General features: G+C 37.7%; 2 long non-coding RNA genes across 2 annotated transcripts; one reads left to right on the top strand and one right to left on the bottom strand.

Annotated features, from left to right (window-relative positions):
* Nucleotides 1-5,939: 5,939 nt before the first annotated feature.
* On the bottom strand, nucleotides 5,940-10,148 carry LOC149095783 (uncharacterized). The gene is made up of 3 exons (XR_016204569.1): nucleotides 9,965-10,148; nucleotides 7,462-7,585; nucleotides 5,940-6,670 (listed from the first exon to the last, which is right to left on the bottom strand). It is a non-coding gene; the product is annotated as an uncharacterized LOC149095783 (long non-coding RNA).
* Nucleotides 10,149-13,806: 3,658 nt separating this feature from the next.
* LOC149095784 (uncharacterized) lies at nucleotides 13,807-23,211 on the top strand. Its single transcript, XR_016204544.1, has 3 exons — nucleotides 13,807-14,062; nucleotides 16,560-16,639; nucleotides 22,101-23,211. It is a non-coding gene; the product is annotated as an uncharacterized LOC149095784 (long non-coding RNA).

Below are 23,211 nucleotides of genomic sequence, written 5' to 3' on the forward strand. Positions count from 1 at the left end.
TTTGCAGTTTTTGAAAGACAATATCTCGTTGAGTATTACACCCAAAGAACTAAAAATTTCACCATGTATTAAAGTTTACTAGCTCTTTAGCTGCCTGGAGTCAATTCATCTCTAAAATGTTTCCTTTTGTACGCAAAGTCGTATGCAAATGAGCAAAACTGTAAACAATGACGTTAGCATGAATCCCCTATAGTGAATTGCATGCTTTCTAACGCAGCGTTCGAGGTCCAAATAAAACACTTCTGGACTGTTTGGCAAAAGAAATACTACCGAAACAGGTAGAGTGTTTTTTCCGGGGTTTTTTCGCGGACGGACGAAACAGTTGCCGTTAGCAACAAACGAGAACGTTTTGGGTCACATGGCCTGAAGCCGTCAAATGAAAAGTCAAACGCACGCGAGCATATTCCTTCGCGCGGTCTGTGGCTCGGTTCTTCCTGTCTGAGTTTTTCCCACGCGCTTCTTCTCATGATCAGTCGTCGATCTTTCGCTCTGATTGTTACTTAGTAGTGCAACATGATACAGATAAAAGTTTTTTATAACACTTCTTTTCCCGAAGATCGATGTGAAGTGTTAACGACGGACGAGAATGAGGTGGCGACTTGCGATGATCTTATGCAAATCATACGGGATAAATTAGAGTGTTTAGGAACGTGAAGGAATGTGATCACGTGCGCTTACCTATTTGGCGTCAGTTTTAGACCACGTGGGCTTAATTCAAATACGCTTCTTGACAACGGCAACTGTTTCGCGCGTCTCTCTACGGGTCCGCAAATGATCCCAGGACCGCAAATGATCCCGGACCGCAAATGATCCGCAAATTGAACCGCAAATGATCCCGGGCCGGAAATGATCCCCATATTGGAACGCAAATGGCAAATGATCCGATCAAAAAATAAGGAATGGCATGGATTTATATCAGAGGAAGGTGAGAACATGTACAAGAATTATGAACTAAAAAAAACGTTTTATCATTTTACAAAAAAATATTCCACAGTTGCTGTTTTGTTCTTCGAAGGGTACAGATCGTTTTCACTGTCACGCAATAAAAAAAATAATAAATCGAAAACCAACCAATAGGAAAAGCTAAGAAATTGTTGTGTACGCTATAGAAGATAGCTAAATAAGACACTTCTCCAAGTTTTAGGCCTGTGCGTTTCCCCAAACTTCAGATATTCGTCGTAAATGTTTCCCAGAAATTTCCAGAGCCCAAAAAGAAAACGCCATGGTGGTGTACATCCGTGGTACACCAATATGGCGGCCGGAATATAGTGTAAACATCTGGAACTTACTTTGGCTTTCTGGGCGACTGATTATCAGCACTAAACAAACAGGCATTTACATAAACACTTTTCTTAATGCTCTAACTTCTAAAAAGGCCCAAAATCATGAGATAAGTATATATTTTTCAACAAACTCGATCGTAGCTTTGGGTCACGCAACCTCCATAACCCTGAAATTCAAAATGCTCTGGTTTCCAAACGAAGCACGCTAATTGTAAACAGATATAAATATACCGCCTCTTATGCCTGATGAGGATAAAAACACGTCACGTGAAGACGATCTATTGAATTAGAAGTCTTAGAAAAACACATACTTGTAAACATTCTCGAAATCCCGGTGGAGATAGTATCAAACATCTATTAAACAGCTGATTGTCAAAACGAAGTGCAAGCCTTGGCTTTGCTTGGTCATGAAGCTGAACTTCGTAACCATAGCTTGGAATTTTGGCTTCTTAGAATACTCAAGTAGTCATTTCCGAGGAATTAAAGCCAAAATACGACCAAGGAAAAATTACAAAATAAATTTGTTCAAATTTCCAGTGCTACACACTAGGTGTTTTACAGAGTGATAAAGCGTTGTAGGCTTGTGGGTCTACTCAGGTGACAGCGTCTTCCGTAATTGTTGCTTCATGGTTAGATTTTAGTTTAAAACTTTAGACGAGTGGCGTTAATGGCTGATAAAATGTGATTTAACTATAACACCGAAATATCAATGTTTAACAAAGGAGGATATGTAGCGTATGTTGCACTGATCATAATTTTACTGAGAATTGCAAAGAAATGCAAGCCAAGTTGATGATTGAGTGGTGATATTCACAACATCCTAGTTAGCAACAAAATTTAGACGAAAGTATGAAAAAAAGCAAGTTGTAAGCCATTATAATTATAAGATGGCTTTAATAAAAACATCGGTATTCACGTACGCTAATTCCCTATCCACACAATCCCACCATCCATGCCATTCGTTATTTTTTGATTAGGATCATTTGCGGTCCAATATGGGGATCATTTGCAGTCCTGGGATCATTTGCGGACCCGTACATCTCTGAAAAAATAGTCTACCTGTTTCAGTAGTAAGTTTCCTTTTGAACTTTTCATAAAGGAAGACAAACGTTTCTTGAAACCCACTGCCGATTCGAAGTTAATTTTATGATTTCTTGGGGTATGGTCAGCCACAAAGTAATTGTTGTATTAGCTGGTTGATTCTCAGAGTTTTTTAAAACGCTTAAAACGTTTAAAAACGTTTCTTGCCACCTTCTCGGCTGCTACATCAAAGGACAATGATTAGGATCGAGAATGACATCGTTGCAGGCGACGTACTTCTTTGGTTACGTGGAAACTTTAACGATTCCTTCGGATCCATCGGGAATGGTCACCATTTGTTTTGCCGTTTTTTTTTTTTTTTCGTAAAGCGCGCCTGTGTCAATTTAGCGAAGGTGCCGCAATCGGGCCGAAAGTAAAATGGAATGCGTAGATCTTTGTAATTTTCATTTCTGCTGCGCATTCATTTTTTGTCAGCCAATGAAAAAAATTCGAATTTTTTTTTGGTGTGTACTATTTTAGTGCTACCCTCTTTAAATAAAGTCTTTACTTACTTACTTACTTATTTACTTACTAGAGCCACTCGTCAACGACATTTTAAGACGAGTAGCACTGGGGATGAGAATGGTTCGAATGGACGCTCGAATGCGTAAAGACCCGCGAACAGGTGTTTGTGCAAAATGAATTTCCTGTTGGTTGTTTCCCTGCTTTTCGCATTTTTTTGCGGTAGTACGGAATATAAACGTTCCATTTCTTTTCAATCGGAATCTGTGGTTCGCCCTGTTGAATTTGTAGTGAAGAACTTTACTGGTGTGAATCGAATATCGAATAGCGCTCGCAGTGTCAGCACCGACTTGACCTGGGAAATGCAATTCAATCAGACGTTTTATAAACCTTTGGTTTTAGTTTCCGAAACTATCAACTGGCATGCAGTGAAAGGTCAGTTCTGTATAAGGTTGTTAGAGTCAATATTGAAAATGCGAGTGAGAAGTGTCCGACTTCAGACTTCCAGTTTATTGACGATCAAGATCATGTTTGGTAACTCCACGGACGATTGGACTTTTCGTCGTCTCAGGAAGAAATTATTCATTGGAAACTGTAGGGTTTATCACACGCCATGTTCACGTCAACAAAAGAGAAGGTTTCGATTGCGATTTCTAAAGTACAGAAGCGTCAAACATTTATACGACTGCCACCGACAAGAGTCCGCGCTTACATGTAGGTTGGAACTTACATTAAATTATTTGTCTCAAGTCTTTTGTTTCGTTGCTCTTGAATGCGTAATTATGTGTGAAACACCACGTTTATTTTACGGAATTATCCCTCTGTTTGAATGCTTCATGGTAGCTGTTCTTCCAGTTATGTTGGTCAGTTTTCAGAGTTCCTACAAATGCTTTACACTTCGGACACAAGGAAAATAGCTTCAATCCTTGAGAACATTTTTAGATGATAAAATTTGGAAGATGAACCAACAACTAAAGAATGGTTAACCTTACAAACAGAGCTACCAGGTTTGCATGTTTTCACTAGAGGACTGAAGGACTTAGCAAATTATCTACACCAGGGTTGGGAAACCTTTCCATACTTTACAGTTCCAAGTTAGTCTCAATAGAGACTGCAATGAACCATCACACTTCAGAGCTGTTCCCTGCATGCACATGCAACTGTTTAAATTCTAATTGCCGGACACATAAGAATGAACGTTTGCTGGGCTATCTAGAGAGATTGAGGGGTTTGAATATGATTTTTTTGTCCCTTAGTTGTACAACATCCAGCTCACTTCAAGGCAAAGACATCCAGGCCCTTATTAATAAATGTGAAAAGTTTGTTGAGAGGTTAAGTTCAGTGACAGTCGGTGAACTGTGCAATCATGTAGTAAAGTCATTCCGAAAGTTCTTGCTCACACGGGCAGAAACTTTGGAATCTAAACTGTACATTCTGAAGGAAAACTCCACTTCCACCCACACACCTTTGGGTGAGGGCGATTGTACTACTAATCAGGAAACAGATTTTAACATCAAATTGCACCAGTATGGTGGAGGGAAACAGTGTGTTATTGCTGGGTGTCAAAATGGGGCTGGCATGCATTCAGTAACTACTTTACAAGGAAGGAATGAAGTTGACCCTGGGTTGGCAAATGAACCATGGTTGCTCTATGTGTGTAATGATCACTTTGAAGTAGACAGGCAGATCCATGACTTAAGCACTGAAGAGTTTCCAGAAAGTCAAGTACATGTCACACAACTGAGCACATCACTTAGCAGTTTATGTCATCAGTCAAAGACACTATACAACCAACAACCTTGCCAAAAACATGTTATAAAAATCTTTGATTAAGAGTGCCAGATTCCACGTGACAGTGTATCTTCCAGGATATGTACATTTGACAATCAGTCATCCCCTTTGCAAACTCCACCATTGCTTGATTGCTTTTTGCCCGCAAAAACTGTTCCAGTTCAATTGCTCTATCAAGTACAATTCAAGCTCCTTCAGAACTCAAATGTCAGTTTTCTGCACACCCGTTAATGAAGGAAATATACCAAACCATGGCCACTAAGTTTTTATGTGAAATGACTGGTTGGAGCATTGCTGTTGAACAACCTACCTCTTTCAAGTTTCAGTTCTCACCCCAGAGAGGTAATGGACAAAATCAAAATGAAAGATTGCTGCACCTATTCCTTAAGGATAGTGAGCTTCATTACCAGGCATATATCCTAAATTCCAAAGTTAACATTTGGGGCTCGCTTGGCAAAGTACAACAGCAAACTGTTGCAAACATATCTTCTCAACTTTACACTACTTTAAAGAGAATTGAACATGAAAACATCTGTTGTGGAGTGTATGATTCCAACATCTTAAAATGGGCAAAATAGAAAATTGGATCACCAGACCTACCACAATTAATTGTTGACTCTGAATGGGTAGTTCCTATGAGGAAAGGTAACTCAACAGTCTATATAAATGAGGCAGTAAGGAAGGCTAGAGTAAAGTGGGATGCAGGTAAGTCCTAGTACTTGCCTTGAATACCAATTCTTGGTAAAAGAGCAGAGTAGGTCTGGCTGCTGTCAAGTGTGTCAGAAAATGCTTGAAGACTCTTTGAGGAAACATAACGAATTAGCTCCAGCAACTGAGGAAAGGGCAACCGAATCAGACAGTAAAGTTAAACTCTCTACACTCTCCCCATCACAGCTACTTGATCGAGCACATAATTTAAGCAATGAAGTCAGAAAACTGAGCTTTCAAAACAAACGTCTCAGGATGATGCTCAAGAAACAAAAACAAAAATTATGTGTTCCTAATTTCCACCCAACTTTTGAAGGACTGTCTGAGATGGTGAATTTTGCTGTTACAAACAAGCTGCTGAAAGAAGGGTCCATTCTGTATTCTCTTTCCCTGTTTACAGTGTCACAGCTGAAAAATTGAAGAAACACATGGTCTGGCCTCTCATTAAAGCACTAGGTAAGGTTTTAGATGGTAAAATCAAGGTGGTATATGGGTTTGTGATGGAGCTCTATGGAATTCAAAATTTTTTAAGAAGTCATCAAAAAAAAGCTCCATGGGTTGGGCAAAATGAAGTAACAGGAGGTGACATCTATTGGATATCAGATTATCCACATATGATAAAAAAGCTGAGGAATTTTATGCACAATCCTAATTACAATTTAACACACAAGGGACGAAGCTTAAAATGGGATCATGTTGCTGCAGTTACTGAGCAAGATGACAATCCTCTTAAATGCAAACATATTTTCATTGATTCAAAACGTAAAATGAAAGTGAAGTTTGCACGAAAAGTACTTTCAGAATCAACTGCAGGAGCAATGGAAGAACCTTGCTTCCCCTACAGTAAAGATGAAACTTCCTTTACATGCAAATACACAAGAATTTGTGATAAGCCATTCAGAATCATGAACTCTGTTTCCCTTCAGTCAAATTACATGAAAGAGCTTCTGTCTGTACTAGTTTTCTTCAAAGGATGGCATGATGAAATTGAAGAGAAGGTGAAATCATGCATCAGTAAGGAAGACAAGAATGCTTCGAGGAAGCAGTTCATTCCACTGAAGACATATCATGACCTCCTTGTCTTGATTCAGGGGACAATTGGTTTAACTGGCTTGATAACGATAAATTTTCCCCATATCAACATTGTCCCAAAGAGTCTTTGTCAGGATGATGTGGAAAATTACTTTTCACTTGTAAGAGGTCAGGAAGTGTCACCAACTGTTCAGCGGTATATGGAAATTTGTCAAACACTTCACATTAACTTTAGTATTACTCAAGAGCTTGGTCTCTTAGAAGGTTCATCAAGTTCTTATGAAGATCCTGCATTTTCTCCACAGCCCCTTAACCTATCAAAAAGTCAAAATAAAAGGGTAAGACAGAAGAAAGAGTAAAGACAATACATATTATTCAACAAATGCTACAGCAAAATCAGATAAACTGTGAAGACATCTTAATGGGAGAAAAAGGCTCAGCTTTACCTGACTACAGTGAGGACTAATGGAAAAAAAACTAGTGTCTGTACCTGGAAGTTGTTTCTATAATAGGGCACTCTTTACCAACAACTCTTATTAACTCGACTCATTTAGTGCTGGACTTGCTGTCAGATCCTGGGAATCGGCATTGTGTGATGAAATTTAACGTACTTCTTGACCACAAACTGAAGTCTGAATATTTTAACGGACTCCTACAATACTGCATGGACACAACTACTTCAAGACACAAATTTATTTTGTTGGTGGTCCAGTTTGTGTAACCTAATATGTGGAGGACATGATGGTAGTGAACAAGCAATGGAAGTGTATTCAAGAAAGATAGTTAAGAGGAGATGTGTATATCATTTGATGAAAGGTAATTTATCCCCAATTATCTGGTCACACTGCTGCAATTAGAGTTACACTGACACAGAAGTCAGCTAAGAGTGAGTCCATGAAAGAGCCAAGCCCTTCAGATGTATGCAAGAGATGTAACATGTTAGGACACCGGGCCAAGAATTGCAAAAATGCACCTGAACCAGACTGGTTAGCAAAGCAAGTATGTTTCAAATGTGGACTAAAAGGCCATTTAGCAGCACAATGTGTAAACAATATTAAGACCAGGTACAATTATAATAAACATAAGACCAAATGGCTTAATTTACCTTCAATGGTTGGATTACTTCAAAGTGAAGACCTTGAAAGCAATCCAAACTTTAAGCCACTTAAGGATGATCCACCACCTGGGATTGCTGATGTACGGCCATACCTAAAACAGCGTTCAGAAACCTGGAAAGAAGCGAGAAAAAACATCCTTAATGCAAGCAAGGCAGGAGTTATTATGGGACATTTTGGTCTTTCACAGGCTCAAAGTTATTGGCAAAGTGCTGTTCAAGGATAAATTGAACTTAGCAACGACAGTACAAGTATTATTAATAAATTAGCAATGGAGTAGGGAACTATTTGCGAGGATTGTGCTAGGGTTTCCTACCTTAAATTCTTGGCTGGCTCATGCTATGATTTTACCATTTTCGAAACTGGTTTATGGACAATCAAATACAAGGACACAGACATGTTTGGATGTTCCCCAGATGACTGATGATTGTTGTAGTACATGGTACTGGAGTACATGGTATTAGTGGCAGAGGTGTTGTTGAGTATAAGTGTCCATTCAAAGGAGGTTATCCCTCATGTTACAAGCAATTATCAGCATGCTATTATATGCAAATGCAGTTGAATATGAAAGCAACAAATGCAGACTGGTGCCATTTTGTCACGTGCACACCACAGACAACAAGAGTGTATACTATTATGAGAAGTGATACTTTTATTGGCAAACTACTGGATGCAGTGCATAAATATTTTTGGAACTTAATTGCACCACCAACATCTCTTCACCCAAAGCTGAAAGAAATTGAAAGAAAAGCCAAAGAAAATTCTGAGAAAATAAAAATGGTTGTTGAAGTACAGTCTTACAGTAGCTTATCATCCATCTCTCACCTTTCAACTTTCAGTCCTGAAAATATTGACTATCAGGTTACCAAAGAAAAGAGGCATAAATCACTGAAACCAGAAAAACAGAACAAGCGCATTCTGCATTGTTCCAAGTGCAGAAGGCTACTTGTAATTTGCAATTAAGGCAAGTGCATTGACAAAAGGAATAGTGCATGTGCTAAAAAGTCCCCGTTTAAAGATGACACAAAAAATACGCAGTTGAGTAGTCCTAAACAGCCTCGAGTTTTGTTATTGTTCAGTTCATACGTCAATGGGTCAAACACTGTTACAAACTCGTCACCAGGATGCCTTTTTGGTTGTCATGTCAGAAATTCTTCACAGAAAATTCAGAGATTATGAGAACCTTACCTACACACCCACAGCAGACCAAAGCACTGCAAGCCTTGAAATCTGCATGGAAGTTCAACTGTGATGGCAAATACCATGACAGTAAGATGGCCTTATGGTTGTGGCTGCAGAATGAAACCTGTAATGGTCGCATCCATTATAGACTTGGAAATCAGTGTAGTTTGGAGGGAATCATTCATTCATTACATCATTATATGGGTCAAGAGGAATGGAAATTCTTTAGTTTTGTTACATTAGTTTCACAGAAGTGTTCAAAGTTTAGTGACCACAGATTTACATTACGGGAACAATGCAGTGGGACATTTAAAATAATAGTGGATGAGATAGATCCTGAAGACCGCACTGATCCATCAGATCAAGTAAGTCCTGTTAGTCTGGTAAAATACTTTAAACGTCGTACCACACCTGGTGGATATTCATGTTTTTCTGGTATATGCAGCTATATATGTCTAGATAAAAATGAAGGTAAAGCCAGCATGGGTACATGTAAATGCAGTAAACCTGCTGTATGAACCACAACTGTTAAACAAGTACCAAACCTTATTATATTTGAAATTTTTAAAGCAGATCCTTTGCCACTTAAATGGGATCCCCATGTCAACCAGGAGCTTGATGTATTACCAGAGAAATACAAACTTACTGGTTTAATATACCACAGTCAAGCTAGGGCACACTACTGGTCTGAAGTTTATGTGGACAGCAGTAATGCATATTATGTTAGTCCTGGCTGGTATGCCCATGATAGACTTGTTAATGGTGGAAAGTGTATTAAAACTGGAGACAAACCCAAGTTGGAATCTCATGGAAGGCATCTAAGTTTGGCTTTTTTTGAGTGGCTTAGCCTAATACATGTATGCCACAATACAGAACCACCCACATGTCAAACACCTGAAAAACGCCAACAAGAACATCGTCACAAACAGACTCATCCCCATCAGGAAACACTCCTTTAAGAATGAAACGGCAATAGAGAATCTTAAGTTTGTTGTGTTTCTGTATTTTCTACCGATGTAAGTTCCAAAAAAAATCAGTAGTACAGTTTTCACACTACTGTTGCTAACAATGGTCTCCGTGAGCCATATTTACTGTAGACATAGAGCTCGTTTCCATTGCGTTTCTCTGAACCACAATGGATGTTTAAATTGGGTCAAACTTGTCAAAATTCCGAAGCAAACATTTGAAAGCCAGCTTACTGTCATCAACCCGTGCTCTGTTCTCTGATATAGCACGCTGTTTCAACCAATCAGAGCGCGTGTTATATGGAAACTTTATTATAATAAGAGCTAAGTATAAAATAGGTCTTACCTAGATAATTGCTTTTGCCTCGAACATTGCCACGGTAAGCCCCTGGTTGCATGTTGTTCGTTGCTGCGCATAGGTTTGCAGAGGTATTTTCATCGAAGATGCCTCCTATTACCGAATTTCAGCAACACACACAAAGTGACTGAAAACTTCCCTTAGATTCACGTCCGCATTTACTGGATACATGCCATTAGGGAAAGCGCGTCTCCCAACCCCAAAATGCTGTGGAAACGAAAGAATGTCGAGGTCGAGATGTATTATGGACCAAAATATAACAAGACAGCGGGAACCTGGTCTCTAACATAAGTAGGCCTGGTTAATTTTATCATTTTTAGCGGGTAAGGTAAATCCTGAATAAAATTTTTCACTTGAATTGCTCCAAGCATTGTTCAATATTTATGTATAAAATGATCGTTGCAAAGCTGAGCCGTCGACAGGGCAAACCCTGTGCTTACAATACTGAGACGAGGTGGTTTTCGAAAGCTTTTCGCCAGCCCAAAACTCGGCGAGAAATCGATCGACAAATTCAAAGCCATGATCTGGGACAATCCTACTGACGATATGCTACCAAGTTATGGTAAGTTTTTTTTTAAGAAAAATTAAGAAATGACTTCATGTGGAGTGATGTCGTGATGTGTAGGCTTATTTTTCCAGGTATATCCTGAACTAGTACTGGAACCGGCTAAAATATGCGATAAAGTTTATGTAATTTTAAAGATAAACAAAACGAAAATGCGTGCACGGGCCCGAAAAAGTAAAATGATGTAAAATAGAAAATGGGATATGCTTATTTTGTAGCTGAAAAAATGCGATTAGGGTTTTAGACATGGTGTCGAAGGGTGGAAAGGGGGTTGGGGGGGGGGGGGGGGGGAGTTGGGGGATGCCATCTCCAATACAGTATCACAGTTTTGTTGAATTAGAAATCAGTGACGCTTAGAACTTTATAATCTTATATACATCTTTGTCCGCTAGCAGCCTACTCCAACTCTACTTTTTGAGGTCTATTACCCCACTCCCTTAGAAAATATTTAATAAAGTCAGATGAAAAGTATATCATGTTGTTACTAATTAACAGGATTGACTGCAGATGAGCTTGCCTGTCTTGCTGCATCGGGAACGCAAGGCTGGGTTTATACTGATCACGTCACATGGGTTTTAAAACAGGTTAATGACATGCAAAACGATACCATGCTACTATGCCCAACATTGTTGTTAATATCCTCAACGAGATGATGAGGAAAGCTAAGTTACTTAACCCTGGACCATTAAAAAGGCTGGTTTTCACTCTGAATGTGGGACAAAGGAATGGCAAAACTTTCATTGGCAACCCTCAAAATGATGGTAATCATTGGGTACTGGTAGATGTTGAGCTGCGACCTTTCATGAAGATCATATACTGTAAAATACTGGCTTGGCAACCTCCCCCAGACATCATTGATGTCGTCAATGATTTTGCACGGTACATTCCACAAGTTGGAACGCACAAAAAGAGTCATTTGGTGCTTGCCCACTCTCCCAGTGCGACTAATTGGCGGGGTCATGAATGTGACTGGTGATGCCGTAACTATTCCCTGCAGAATTGCACTGATATATGTGGTGTTATTACTCTGGTGAACGCAGCTGTGGTAGCCTTGCACAGCCCTCTTTTCTGATGGTTAACGGGTCCAGTGATCAAAGAATCGATCTTCTTGCAACACCTGACCCAATACTGGTTATATTTTGTGTCGCCCATGAGCAGAGACGAAGCCGTATTCTTGTCAGTGTGAAACAAATTTTTAGTTTGTTTATTGTGGAAGTGCCACAACTTCCACTGATGACCACTCCATCTTTCCCTCACCCCCATTAGTGGTCATTATATGGTTTTACACATTGTGCTGGCATTATTTTGAGCATAATAGCGAGGCAAAAGAATCTAGCATTACGCGGGAATAACAGTGACAAAAACTGGCCGATGTCTTTTGAGCATAATATATAGTGAGAGTTTTTGATCATCAAGCATTTGCATAATGACAACAAATTTGAGCTTTATGTGTAAAACCCTATTTCATGACCCATTTCCAGTACTATTCTGATATTTACAACACATGTTTGCAAACACAAAATCCTTTAACAACAGAAAGACAACAATGTTGGAAAGGAATACTCCTTCTAACATGAATCAAATGCACTGCCCCATGAAAAATGCAGGACATATGGTTAGTGTAGTACAAAGATAGAAGAGTGCTTTTAGAAACCTTTTGACCTAAGTTTTCATCTCTAAAATGGCCCTTGTGATATGATCAGAAGCAGGCTGTACATGTTTTCACGACGATTTGAACAGCTAGAGATAACTGTGCAACCTGACACTAGCCTTCTAGCAGGCTACTGCCATATTGGCTTATGATATTGGCTTATGTTATCCACAGGTCTTTAGCTTCTTCATTGTGAAGAACATCATCATGATTTACTTCTATCAAAATGAAAAAGATCACCAGGGATAATGAAAACCTGGATCTACAGGTCCCTTGGCAAAATTGCTTGTTTGATGCTGTGCTAAATAGGGAAGATGATGTCATTATTTAGAGTATTTAGTGCAAGAAACATTTTCACACTAGAAAATATATGAATTCATTACAGGTCAGACTAGTGAAATTTTAAAAGCTGATTCTAACTGTTTCTGGACGACCCTTATGGAACATGCCAGGTCTCTTTCAATTGAAATCATTTTGTTATTAGCAAAAAAAGGACAGAGCAGTCATTCAAGACTATTCCAGCAGTTTGTATTAATAATAATATTATACCATGTTTTTGATGTTCTGTAAAATGGAACAGGGATAAGCATGTGAAATCATTATTGGCATGAGGTGAAACTAGTCTTGCATTTCACACATTTAATTTCAGTGAGCTATCACAATACTGGGCATCGTGCTTTGCATAAATATTTGATCAATCAGCTCATTTCCGTAGGATTTTTATCAACTTGATCCCCACCACAGATATGTGTATGTACATGTACATGTAAGTACTGAACGGCACAGTGCGAACTATATTGATTTTGCAACAAGTTTACTATTAATTTAATATTTTTTTGCCATACATGGCTCAAGTAACATTCTAAGGAAAATTGGACTCTGAGTACATGTCTGACATCTACTGTCATTTCAATATTGTCATATAGTTATTTCATATTGTTCTAGAGTTTTCACTGCTTTTAAGCAACAAATCTGAAATAAACATTACATGCAGAAACAAAAAAAAAACCAGATAAATATTATTGTATATTATATTGTATATTTTCAGGCTTTCAATGTCGGTATGTGTGTGGAATTATAATGGGATTACGGTATGAAATTCTGTATTACTGCATTAAATACACGACAAGCCGTTATGATTATTGTTAATCAAATTAAAGAAACTACATATAATTTCTACATACACAACACAAGCTAAGGTTCGTTTACTAGTAACAAATAGGTCAATGAATTGCAAGATAATAAATACCGTGGTGCACAACTGATCTGATGAGCAAAAATTTCTGTGACTGAGACGTTCGAGGGATAATTTGTGTTTCCTTTCAGAAATATTTCGAGAAAACGTGGGCTGGTGGTCGCTAACTGCGTTTTAAAGCTGAAATCAACCAGGCGTTTCAAGTGTTAGAGACCAGGCTCCCACTATCTGATTGTATTTTGGCCCACAATACATTTCGATCTCGATATTCTTTCGTTCCCGATGCATTTTGGGGTTGGGAGACGCGCTGTCCCTAATGGCATGTTTACTGGATATTTTCCGCCCTGAGGTCCGCCATATTTGTTTTCTCACAAACTAGTACTTAGTCTCGCTCGGCTAAATTTCTTAACCTGGGCGATTGTAGCGTTGCACTTTCGTCCTGCGTGGCAGACATGTCTAACACCTTTTGACCAATTGTATGTGTTGTTGTTTCTTCCAATGAAAATGCGTTGTGATCGTGTCCTCTGAGATTATTTTACTAGGGGACGGGACGGTGTTTGCCAGTTGAAAGCTCGAAACCTATCGATTGTGACTTTTATCGTGAGAGTGTTTTGCCGGATCTTTCTGCATGTTCCGAAACACATTTACAGCTGCCTTTGAAGCCTAATATTGTTGGTAAGAAGCTTTGTGAAGTGTAGTGTATTGTATTATGTTGTTTGTAGAAATGGAGTGAGCAATTTATATGGCTCAAGTCTACGCAGCCATTTCGACATGTTCATCAGCAATCTAAGTTTTGTTGATCGTGTTGCTTTCAAGCGGCACGAACTACGCTGGCACTAGTTTGTATAGTCCACACTGTTGTGTTTTGAATTTTGCAATTAAGATCTGCCTCCGTCACGGGCATAAAGAAACGCTGTCGTGCAGACAGAGCAAATTTTCACTCAGCTTATTACCACCTTGTATCGCCAAATGCCACCAAATATACAGCTTAGTTGGATAAAAATACTATAGAGCAAAGCAAAACAGTAGATTCGAAATAATGTGCAGGATTGCAAGGATTGAAATTGGTTACAGTTCAAGAAATTTGAGTTTAGTTCAGGATGTCAAGAAATCGAGTTTACCATTCTTGTGACAGTTTGAACTTTCGAGCCTTTATTTTGTCTGGTATTTCTTTGCTTCTATCAGTATTGGGAATGATTTCTACTGATGTTAAAGTAAGCTTAAAGTAATCTCCTGGGCACAATCATGAAAACAAATGCACAATACATTTCCCTGAATGTTTCCTACCAAGCACAGTCTCTAAAAATAAATTAAAATAGGTCACCATGCTTGCAAAAGAGATATGATGTACCAGTCTTACCCTATTTTGCCAGGTCTTTTAAATAGTACTATTCATTTATTTTATCACTCCGCATTACATTTTGCGGTGGCTGGAAGGTACAGTTTTTTGATGAACTTTGATAGGCATACATGAATTTTTGAGCATAAGGAACAACATAATAAACAACTTATGCAAAAGAATCGAAAATAATCCAAATAACATACAATCCATGAGTAATGATTTTGTTTTTGAAGCTATTGAATAAGTGTAAAATTCTGCGCTTGAAGCGTTCACAATATAGTGCTAAGGAATCACCAGTTAAGGTCAGGGTTGTTTGTCCTTCTGTTCTTCTTTTCCTCTGTTGTTGACGTGCTGCCTTTAAGCTGTTTGTTACGAAGCAGTATTTTGTAGACACGCAGTGTGTATGGTCATCATGTGAGGCTGCTTCAAGAAGTGCTTGCCTAGGTTTCCTTTTCTATGCGGCTGGTCCAATTAGGACATATTATAGTTCACCACTGAATTTTCTCGATTCTTATTGGTTTAAATTGATCCCGTGACGCACTAGTGTTCATCCATGGAGAGACACTATCAGCCCATAGTGCCTGTCTGAGGAAAATACCTGGATGGATAGTACTCGTCCATGTAAATGTTTCTGTAAAGAAGCAGGCTTACAGAAAGTAAACAATTGAAATATATTAAGTGGGTTTTTGTCTGTTTTCTTTTTCAAATTTTACATTTGGCTTCAATGACCTTCCATGGCTTTCATCTAAAAAAGTTGAAAATAATTCAATATGAATTTTGAACTGGTGCGCGGAAGAAAATTTAGTGGTGAATGATAAAGACAATAGAGTGTTTATGTCTCGGAACTATCGGTTGATAGTTGTCCCTTGGAAATTTGATGTTCTTAAAACTAGCATATTTGTTTTAAGAACATCAAATTTCCATAGGGCAACTATCAACCGATAGTTCCTCGACAGAAACTTTCTATTGTTTAAATAGGGATACATGCCAATACCTTGTCATGTCTTCATTAGGTGGCATTGCCATTATCTCTTTGTGCCAGCTCTTGTGTGAGGAACATTGCCATTCTTGTTATCTTCTGGAGAATTTATTCATGTTTTTGGATACTTGGTTTTTTTTTTTGTTCTTTTAATGTAAAAACAATTAAAGAAGGAGAAAACCGTTTGTTTATCTACTTGTATTTTTATTCTCAAGGATGTCTTTTATCTCTTGATAAATATATATGGGTTATTGACCAAGTGTGAGGTCAAGATGGCTGGATATTGGCCAAGTTCATTTTTTGCGAGTTTATGGATCGAGACGGAGTCAAGGTCCATAAACTCGCAAAAAAAGAATGAGGCGAATATCCAGCCATCTTGAACGAACAAGCTTGGTCAATAAAGGATTTATTATATGGCTTTCGGGGAAATTTTTCTTGCGGGACACGGCGGGTAGTCCCGAGCGGGCAAGATAGCTCCATCTTGCCCGCTCAGGTAGCCAATCACAGCGCAGGATTTGATTGATCTTGCCCGCTCGCAGAGCTAGCCATATAATAAGATGTAGTTCTCACCAGCTAAACTTTGCCACTAGAGATTCAGTCTGTTCTGTTTTGGTTTCATTGTCAGTTGAAATAGACTTTAAAAACCTAGGTCTTGATAAGATAGTCATACTCTTGCAGTTGTTTCTGATTGAATTTTGTTTTCTTTTAAATTTCCCTTTACTGAGGAACAGCTTTTAATCTACAAGGCTGTACATGTATGTTATTTTAAAACAGTCAGTGTAACTTAAAATATAATTGCATTTGTGTGATTTTGTGTTTAACAATAATGCTTTGAATTTCTGTTTTTGCAGTAATGGATGATCATCATGGGCTAGATGAGGGAAAACATGCCAAACCAAAGAAAGTCGTAGTAGAGAAGGAACTAGAGATGGTGAGCATCAGCTCTTACCATGATATGTATCAGTTGCCATGCATTGATAACTTTTTTAGAGTTGTGTCTTGCCAAAATAATTCATTTTTTTATTACCTGTACATAATTGGGTCTTAACTGTAATGGCAGCACTTTCTCAAGAATTTTAGGGCTTATGTCCTCATATTATACTTCAATATCTGGTTAGCTTATGAGTTTTTTCTTGTACACTACGTACTCCAGCAATACTAAGAAGAACATTGCAAACCAAATGTGTTAGAGGAAGCCAACTTTTATGTATTAGAGAAAGCCAACTATTATGTGTTAGAGAAGGCCAACTATTTTTCAAAACACATCTTCTTCGCACGTGGATGATTTAGCCAGTTTCTAGTTTTTAATTCCTTTTCATCCCTGCTATGAAGGCATAAAATTTAGCACAGGGAGTGTTTAGTAGATGGAGTTTCAAAATCTTAAGGAAGAAGTGATTGTACAGTACCACGTTAATTCACAGCTTATTATTCTGGTGTATCCATTAAACTAGTCAACAACCCATTGTCCCCACTAGAACAAAATAATTTTGTTTTTAAAATTGATATAAAATAAAAGTCTCAACTTACCGGTAGTTTGGGAGGTTCTGTGGTATATTATAGGTTAAAATATAGATGTATGGCAGCGATACAAGCAATTTTTGCTGCATGTTACACAGAAGATATTTGCATATCATATTTAGTTACTCAAGCATTTGTCGCAGGGCACATATTTTTTCTATTCTTTGTTGTGACTCTTATTTAAAACCCCAAAAGCTGTGAACAAGACAGCTTGTAGGAAGTTGAGCTTTCTGTGTTAGCAAATGACAACCTTAACTTAAATGACAAAACTGGTAAACCATACATGTACAATTGCCCCTACTGTATTCTACATGTATACTTACAGCCTGCAAAGCACTCACTTTCTTTCCTGCAATGGTTTGGGGCACAACAAACATAAATGAATTAAGAGAGGTTGAGGAGTCAAGGAGGCAGAGTAAAGAAAACTTTTGGATGCCGCAAAGCTCTTAGAATGAGCTTGACAGCTATTAATGCAGTGTTCGACACTAACTTTCTTGCTAATTTTCCCTTTGGGCAACTAGTTCTGTTTTTGTTGGTTCCCCGTGTGTCTTTTTAGTTGCCTACCTGGTAGACTTTTGTTGCCCATTAGCACTCACGAGAAAATTTCAACTTGCAGAAATGCTCAACTTTTTTGTAAACTTGCCTTCTTGTTTTGGTGTTGCAACAGTGATTCGTTGGGTGATTAATCAGTCATAGAGCACAACCCTCACAAGATTTTAAACATCCACGAACTGTGCCCACACATTTTGATGAGACTCCACTTTTCTAACAAATAGACCCAGTGAAGCACTTTTACTGGTCAAATAGAATGAACCAACTGTCATGAATGAAAACATAATTCATGCCCAGAAGCACATCATTATCATTAATATTATTGTTATTATTTTTGTTGTCATCGTTGTTGTTTTTATTGCTATTTTTATTTATTATTATTGTTATTATTAATAATTGTCTTTTTAACTATATATTAAGGAATGGCAAAAAGATGGCTCAGCCTGTACCTGTAGTGCCTATTTTGTATTTGTAATCATAGATTAATAAAACTGCTTCTCTTCCTCACCAGAGATCAGTCGGGGAGTAGCTTACAATCCTGACAACAGTGCCCCATTTCTTTTTGAGTCACAACAGTAAAACTTATAGCCAAAATATTGCCGTACCGTACAATTTGTGTGGAAAGACTTTGACACAAAAGTTATTTCCAAATACTGTTGCAAAATGCATCTTTGAAAATTCAATGAGGTTATCAAGCATTTTATAGTATTTTAAGAACTAGGGATTAATGCTTTTTATGGTTCGCACGATCACTAATCGACTAGCCACTTTTATTTAGCAAGCTTTGGGGCAAGCTTCTCACAAAATTTGGGTTCATGGCTTGTTTTGGAAATGAGAGTCAATTGTAGAAACTTTCCGTGAATGTAAGATTTGAGTTTACATGTCTTTGACCTTTAAGTTAATACTTCTGAACTTCTGCTCAAATGATTTCCCCAAAACTTGGGCATGGTTTGTATTAAGTCAGAATAAGCTGGTTCCAGAAATTGAGTAAAAGTATGCCAGCAAAAGTTTTTTTACTGGTAGCGTTGTTGTCCAAAAAATGGGGTCCAGTCAAACACCAGTAAGAATAAAAATATTATCCCCAGTAAATGGATTTAAGTAACATTATCACCGAGTGAAAGACAAAATATTTCCCAAAATTTCTTAGCCAACACTTCAAAGCCCCAAAATTTATGTTGCAAACTTTGACATGGGGTAGTGTGCCCACAATAACTGCAGAACCACCTTAAGTAATGATGAAATGGAATCAATAGAATAACCATGATAAGAATGGTGTTATCCTTTTGATACAATATTAATAACAAACAGTGGGGCTTGACTTTTCAAAATTACAGAAAAACTCAAATTGCATCTAGGGCCACCAGATCACAGTTTTCAAGCAACATACATGTAAATAGAAAGGAATTGTTAGCCAAATTAACTTTAACTAAAAATAACAGGCACTTTTTAAAAATAAAGTGGCTTGCTATTAAACAGTTAAAAAACAGTTCCTTTATATTGCTATATGTAGAAACATAAAAAATGAAAAGGGTTTGTCAAACACAACTCGATACACCACCACCACCCACATAAATTATGATACTCTCCCATGTAGATGTGGAAGGAAAACACCTTGTTTTCACTCTAAGAGGAACTGTAGTTTGCAAGCCCTGACAGCAAGCCCTGACAGTTGTTCAGATTGGTTTCTTTGGAGTTAATGACAATAAATTGATTAACACCAAACTAATTAAGAGAGCACTCGACAACCAAATTGATGGCATTTTGTTGGGTTCTTCATTAGGCCGTTATTGTTGTTTTTTTTTTTTATCATGACAGAACTCAAAAATGATATTGTTCGTAAAATGCTTGACAGTGGCCTTATAAATGAGTAGTTTTATGGACGTTATTTTGAAGATATGCTGTTGATGGACAAACCAAATAAATCTGACATGTTTTACAGTCAACAAATTTGAAGATGGCTTGATCCATTTCCTGGACATTTCTCTGAAAAGAACATCCATTGACATTTATAGGAATCACACAAACACTGGACAGAATGTCTTGTTTTCTAGTCAAGTACGTTGACTTGCCAAAATTACTTGGGTTAGGCCTTGTTGCACCAGGCTTCTCGTATATGTGAAATAGACTCTCTCATTCAGAAACAAAGAACAATGATGAAAACGTTCTGTTAGGGAATGGCTTTCCTAAATCTGTGGCTTCTAATCTTGTGAGGTGTTTCAGACACAGTAGCTCGGAACCTAGAACATCTTATCCCAATAACAACAAGACTATGAGTTTTAAGGCTTTTAAATTCTAAAGTGGGGTTTAGGACTGGCACTAGTTTTGCTAGGCTAATGATGTAATTTTGAAAGCAGATGGGAGCTCCTCTGGGGGCCTGTCCAGGAATCCCCATCAATGTCCCAGACCAAAAATGGCATGTGCTTTTAACTATTACTCATCTCATGCAGGAAGGAAGTGATGTCTGAACAGTTTTCATTGAAGTGCCTTGAAACCAGAACCAGAGTATTAACAATATTACAAACAACGCAACAAAGAAAGTACAGGATGCAAAACAGAGCACAGTGATGCAAACCCAAATGCAAGTTAATTTTGAAACCAAATTGAAAATTGCTATGTAGAGTGAGACGGGTAACTGCAATCACAACTGATGGTTTGCTATTTGCGTGAAAAATTAGCAGACATTAAGTTGAAGGAAGTGAGTTTATAGAGAAGTCCATTTGCATCATATTAATCGAAAACCGGTTTTCTTAGTTAGGTCTAGAAATACAGTATGTTAATAAGTAGTTTCTTAGAAATCGATTTTGAAATAAAAACTAGCGCTAAAAAGTCACGACGTTTCGACCTCTACGAGGTCATTTTCAAGTGAGTAAATTTTCTACAATAGCATATAGCCATGAATATGTTAAAAATAACTTATAATAGATAAAAATGTGGTGAACGCTAAAATGTGATAAAATATGTGAAAAAGTGTTAAAAATATACAATGGAAAAATAAAATAATCTTAGCAAGAATTGCTCTAAACAAATAATTGGGCGCGAATTGAATCGCACTGTTTGTTTAGCATTGGTTTCAGTTCTTTGATAAAAAAAACATTTCAAAAATAAGGTAGCCAAATTTGTTCTGACACTTTCTTAAGATTCGAAAACTCTGTGCGATGTCTTCTGGCTCCATATCGTGCTGCTCTCTGAGGTGGTTTCCGATTGCCGATCCTTTGTGTTCTTCAATTCGTTGGTGTAGGTGTCGGCACGTGTAACCGACATCAGCCTGCATCACACAGGCCACACTGAAATGAATACACCACGCATTGTTGACTAACAAGAGGCTGCTTGTCTTCCCTGACCTTAATTTCATCCTTGATCTTTCTACTTGTGTAAACTGGGTTAATGTCTGCGTTGATCTTCCGACTGAGGTCAGCCAGCTGTTTACGTACTACGTTTGCAGATTTCTGGTCCTTGTAGGGCAACACGATTCTGACTGGGGCTTCTCTTTTATCAGCCACTCGAGTATGTGAATCCTCGGACACTTTTGATTCAATAAATCTGCGAATGATTGACTGCACAGGGTCGTCAGGATAGCACAGTCGGGAAAAGATCTCTTTAAGGCGTTCACATTCCTCGTGAAAAAACTTCTACTTTCAAAATACAGTATGAATATTTATAATTTGAATTATAATAATATTACTGTTGTACTTTAGATTATGATTCCAATGCTCTTTTTAAAAACTGATTTCAGTTTCATTAGGTAGTTTGGTGCTTTGGGCCCAAAACAGCAGCCTGAAAACGGTCGTTGTAAGTTGACAAGCCCTTGAATAGCCAGGAAGTTTCAAGAAATGGGCCCTGAAGAGGTAAAGGGCCGACTTCAGACACAACTTAAAGCGAGTTTCATTTAGTCCAGCAAATTTATTTCACTTTCCGTAGGAGGAAGTTAAATTCCTAAAGATAAACATGAAACGAATTACTACAAATAACTAACTGAAGACGGCAGAAAACTAAGAGGAAAACACAAACAGACGATAAACTAAACGGCTTACCAAAATGCTGGCAACGGGGTTCAGGGAACCAAGAAGATACAAGTGTACCGGACGATAAACTAGCACTAAACGAACATGAAAGGATAACACAAATATATACGCAACGAAATTTACATACGACGCGAGAAAAAAAGCATGCAGAATGTGAAAAAATACATTAACATACGGAACAAAAAAGAACACAAAGAAAACACGAAATAGCCGTAACAGGTCCCTTCACAGAAAGTTTCAGTTTTCCACAATATTGTTGTGTCTATTAATGAAGTAAATCCATCTCCATATTTTTAATAGCCTGGCCAAACCATACCTGGAGGCATTAGATGATATGATCGATGAGGAGGAGGGGGAGTTAGAAGAAGACAAAGAAGAAGAAGAAGGACAAGTGGAAGGGCAAGAAGAACAAGACAATGATGATGAACACCTCTACAGAAAGTTAATAGAGGATGAGTTTAGTGACAGTGATAAAATCAGTATTTATTTCGTAGATTTTTTAAATTTTTATCAGGATTTCTTTAACAGATGTATTAATAAGTAATAATTAAGTAAATAGAGGATGAGTCTGAAATTGTTTTGATTGTTCTACATTTACAACAGCTTATTCAAAGTAGCCCAAGCTCAAAGGCTGAAGAAAATATGTCATTACTTTTTTTTTTTACTAAATGAACCACAAATCACTGTGTTGCCTGTGACTAGTTTTTTGGATCTAGATTTAAGGGACAAAAGAGTGACAGAACTTTTCATCTTTGTAATAAGAACCCAGCCACAGTCGTGCCTGACTAGCTGTGTCCACCTTCCTTGGTTTAAATAAGCTAATCAAAATGCATGAATGGTGAAAATATCAAGTATCATGTAACCTGTTGATCAGTCGACAACTCCACCTTTCACATTTCTTTTCATAATTTGGATTTGCCAGATTTGAATGGAAGCCATAGGAAAGTTGTTGAAAACATGTCAAAAAATGATGAAAAAAAATTAGTTTGGTGGTCTGTGTTAGAAGTGCACCACTCTAAATGCAATGATAAGTATTATATTAGTATGTCCAAAAGGCATTTATCTGTCAAAAATAAAATTTCTCAAACTAATTCTAACTTTGGTTATTTTGCCTTTGTAACAATACAAATCTCAAGATTATAGTGGTTTTACAACACAGGCTAAAAACATGCCCTAAAATATAATTTTCGAAAATGTTTGGATAAAGCAACGGTTTGTATCATACGTGAGCATTGTAGATAATTCAAGCCAATTAATTCAAGGTCACAAGTCAGATTGTTTTGGTTCGCCCGTGTGTAGAAAGATCTATAAGATTCTAGTTGATAGTGATAATGGTAATTATACCTACTCATGAAAACACCAGTTGTATAAATTCCAGTCTAGCCATAAATAAATAAAAAAAGATTTGTAA

The sequence above is a fragment of the Orbicella faveolata genome, unplaced genomic scaffold, assembly GCF_042242905.1.
Source record: "Orbicella faveolata isolate gen_17 unplaced genomic scaffold, um_ofav_v1 contig_48, whole genome shotgun sequence".
NCBI lineage: Eukaryota > Metazoa > Cnidaria > Anthozoa > Scleractinia > Merulinidae > Orbicella > Orbicella faveolata.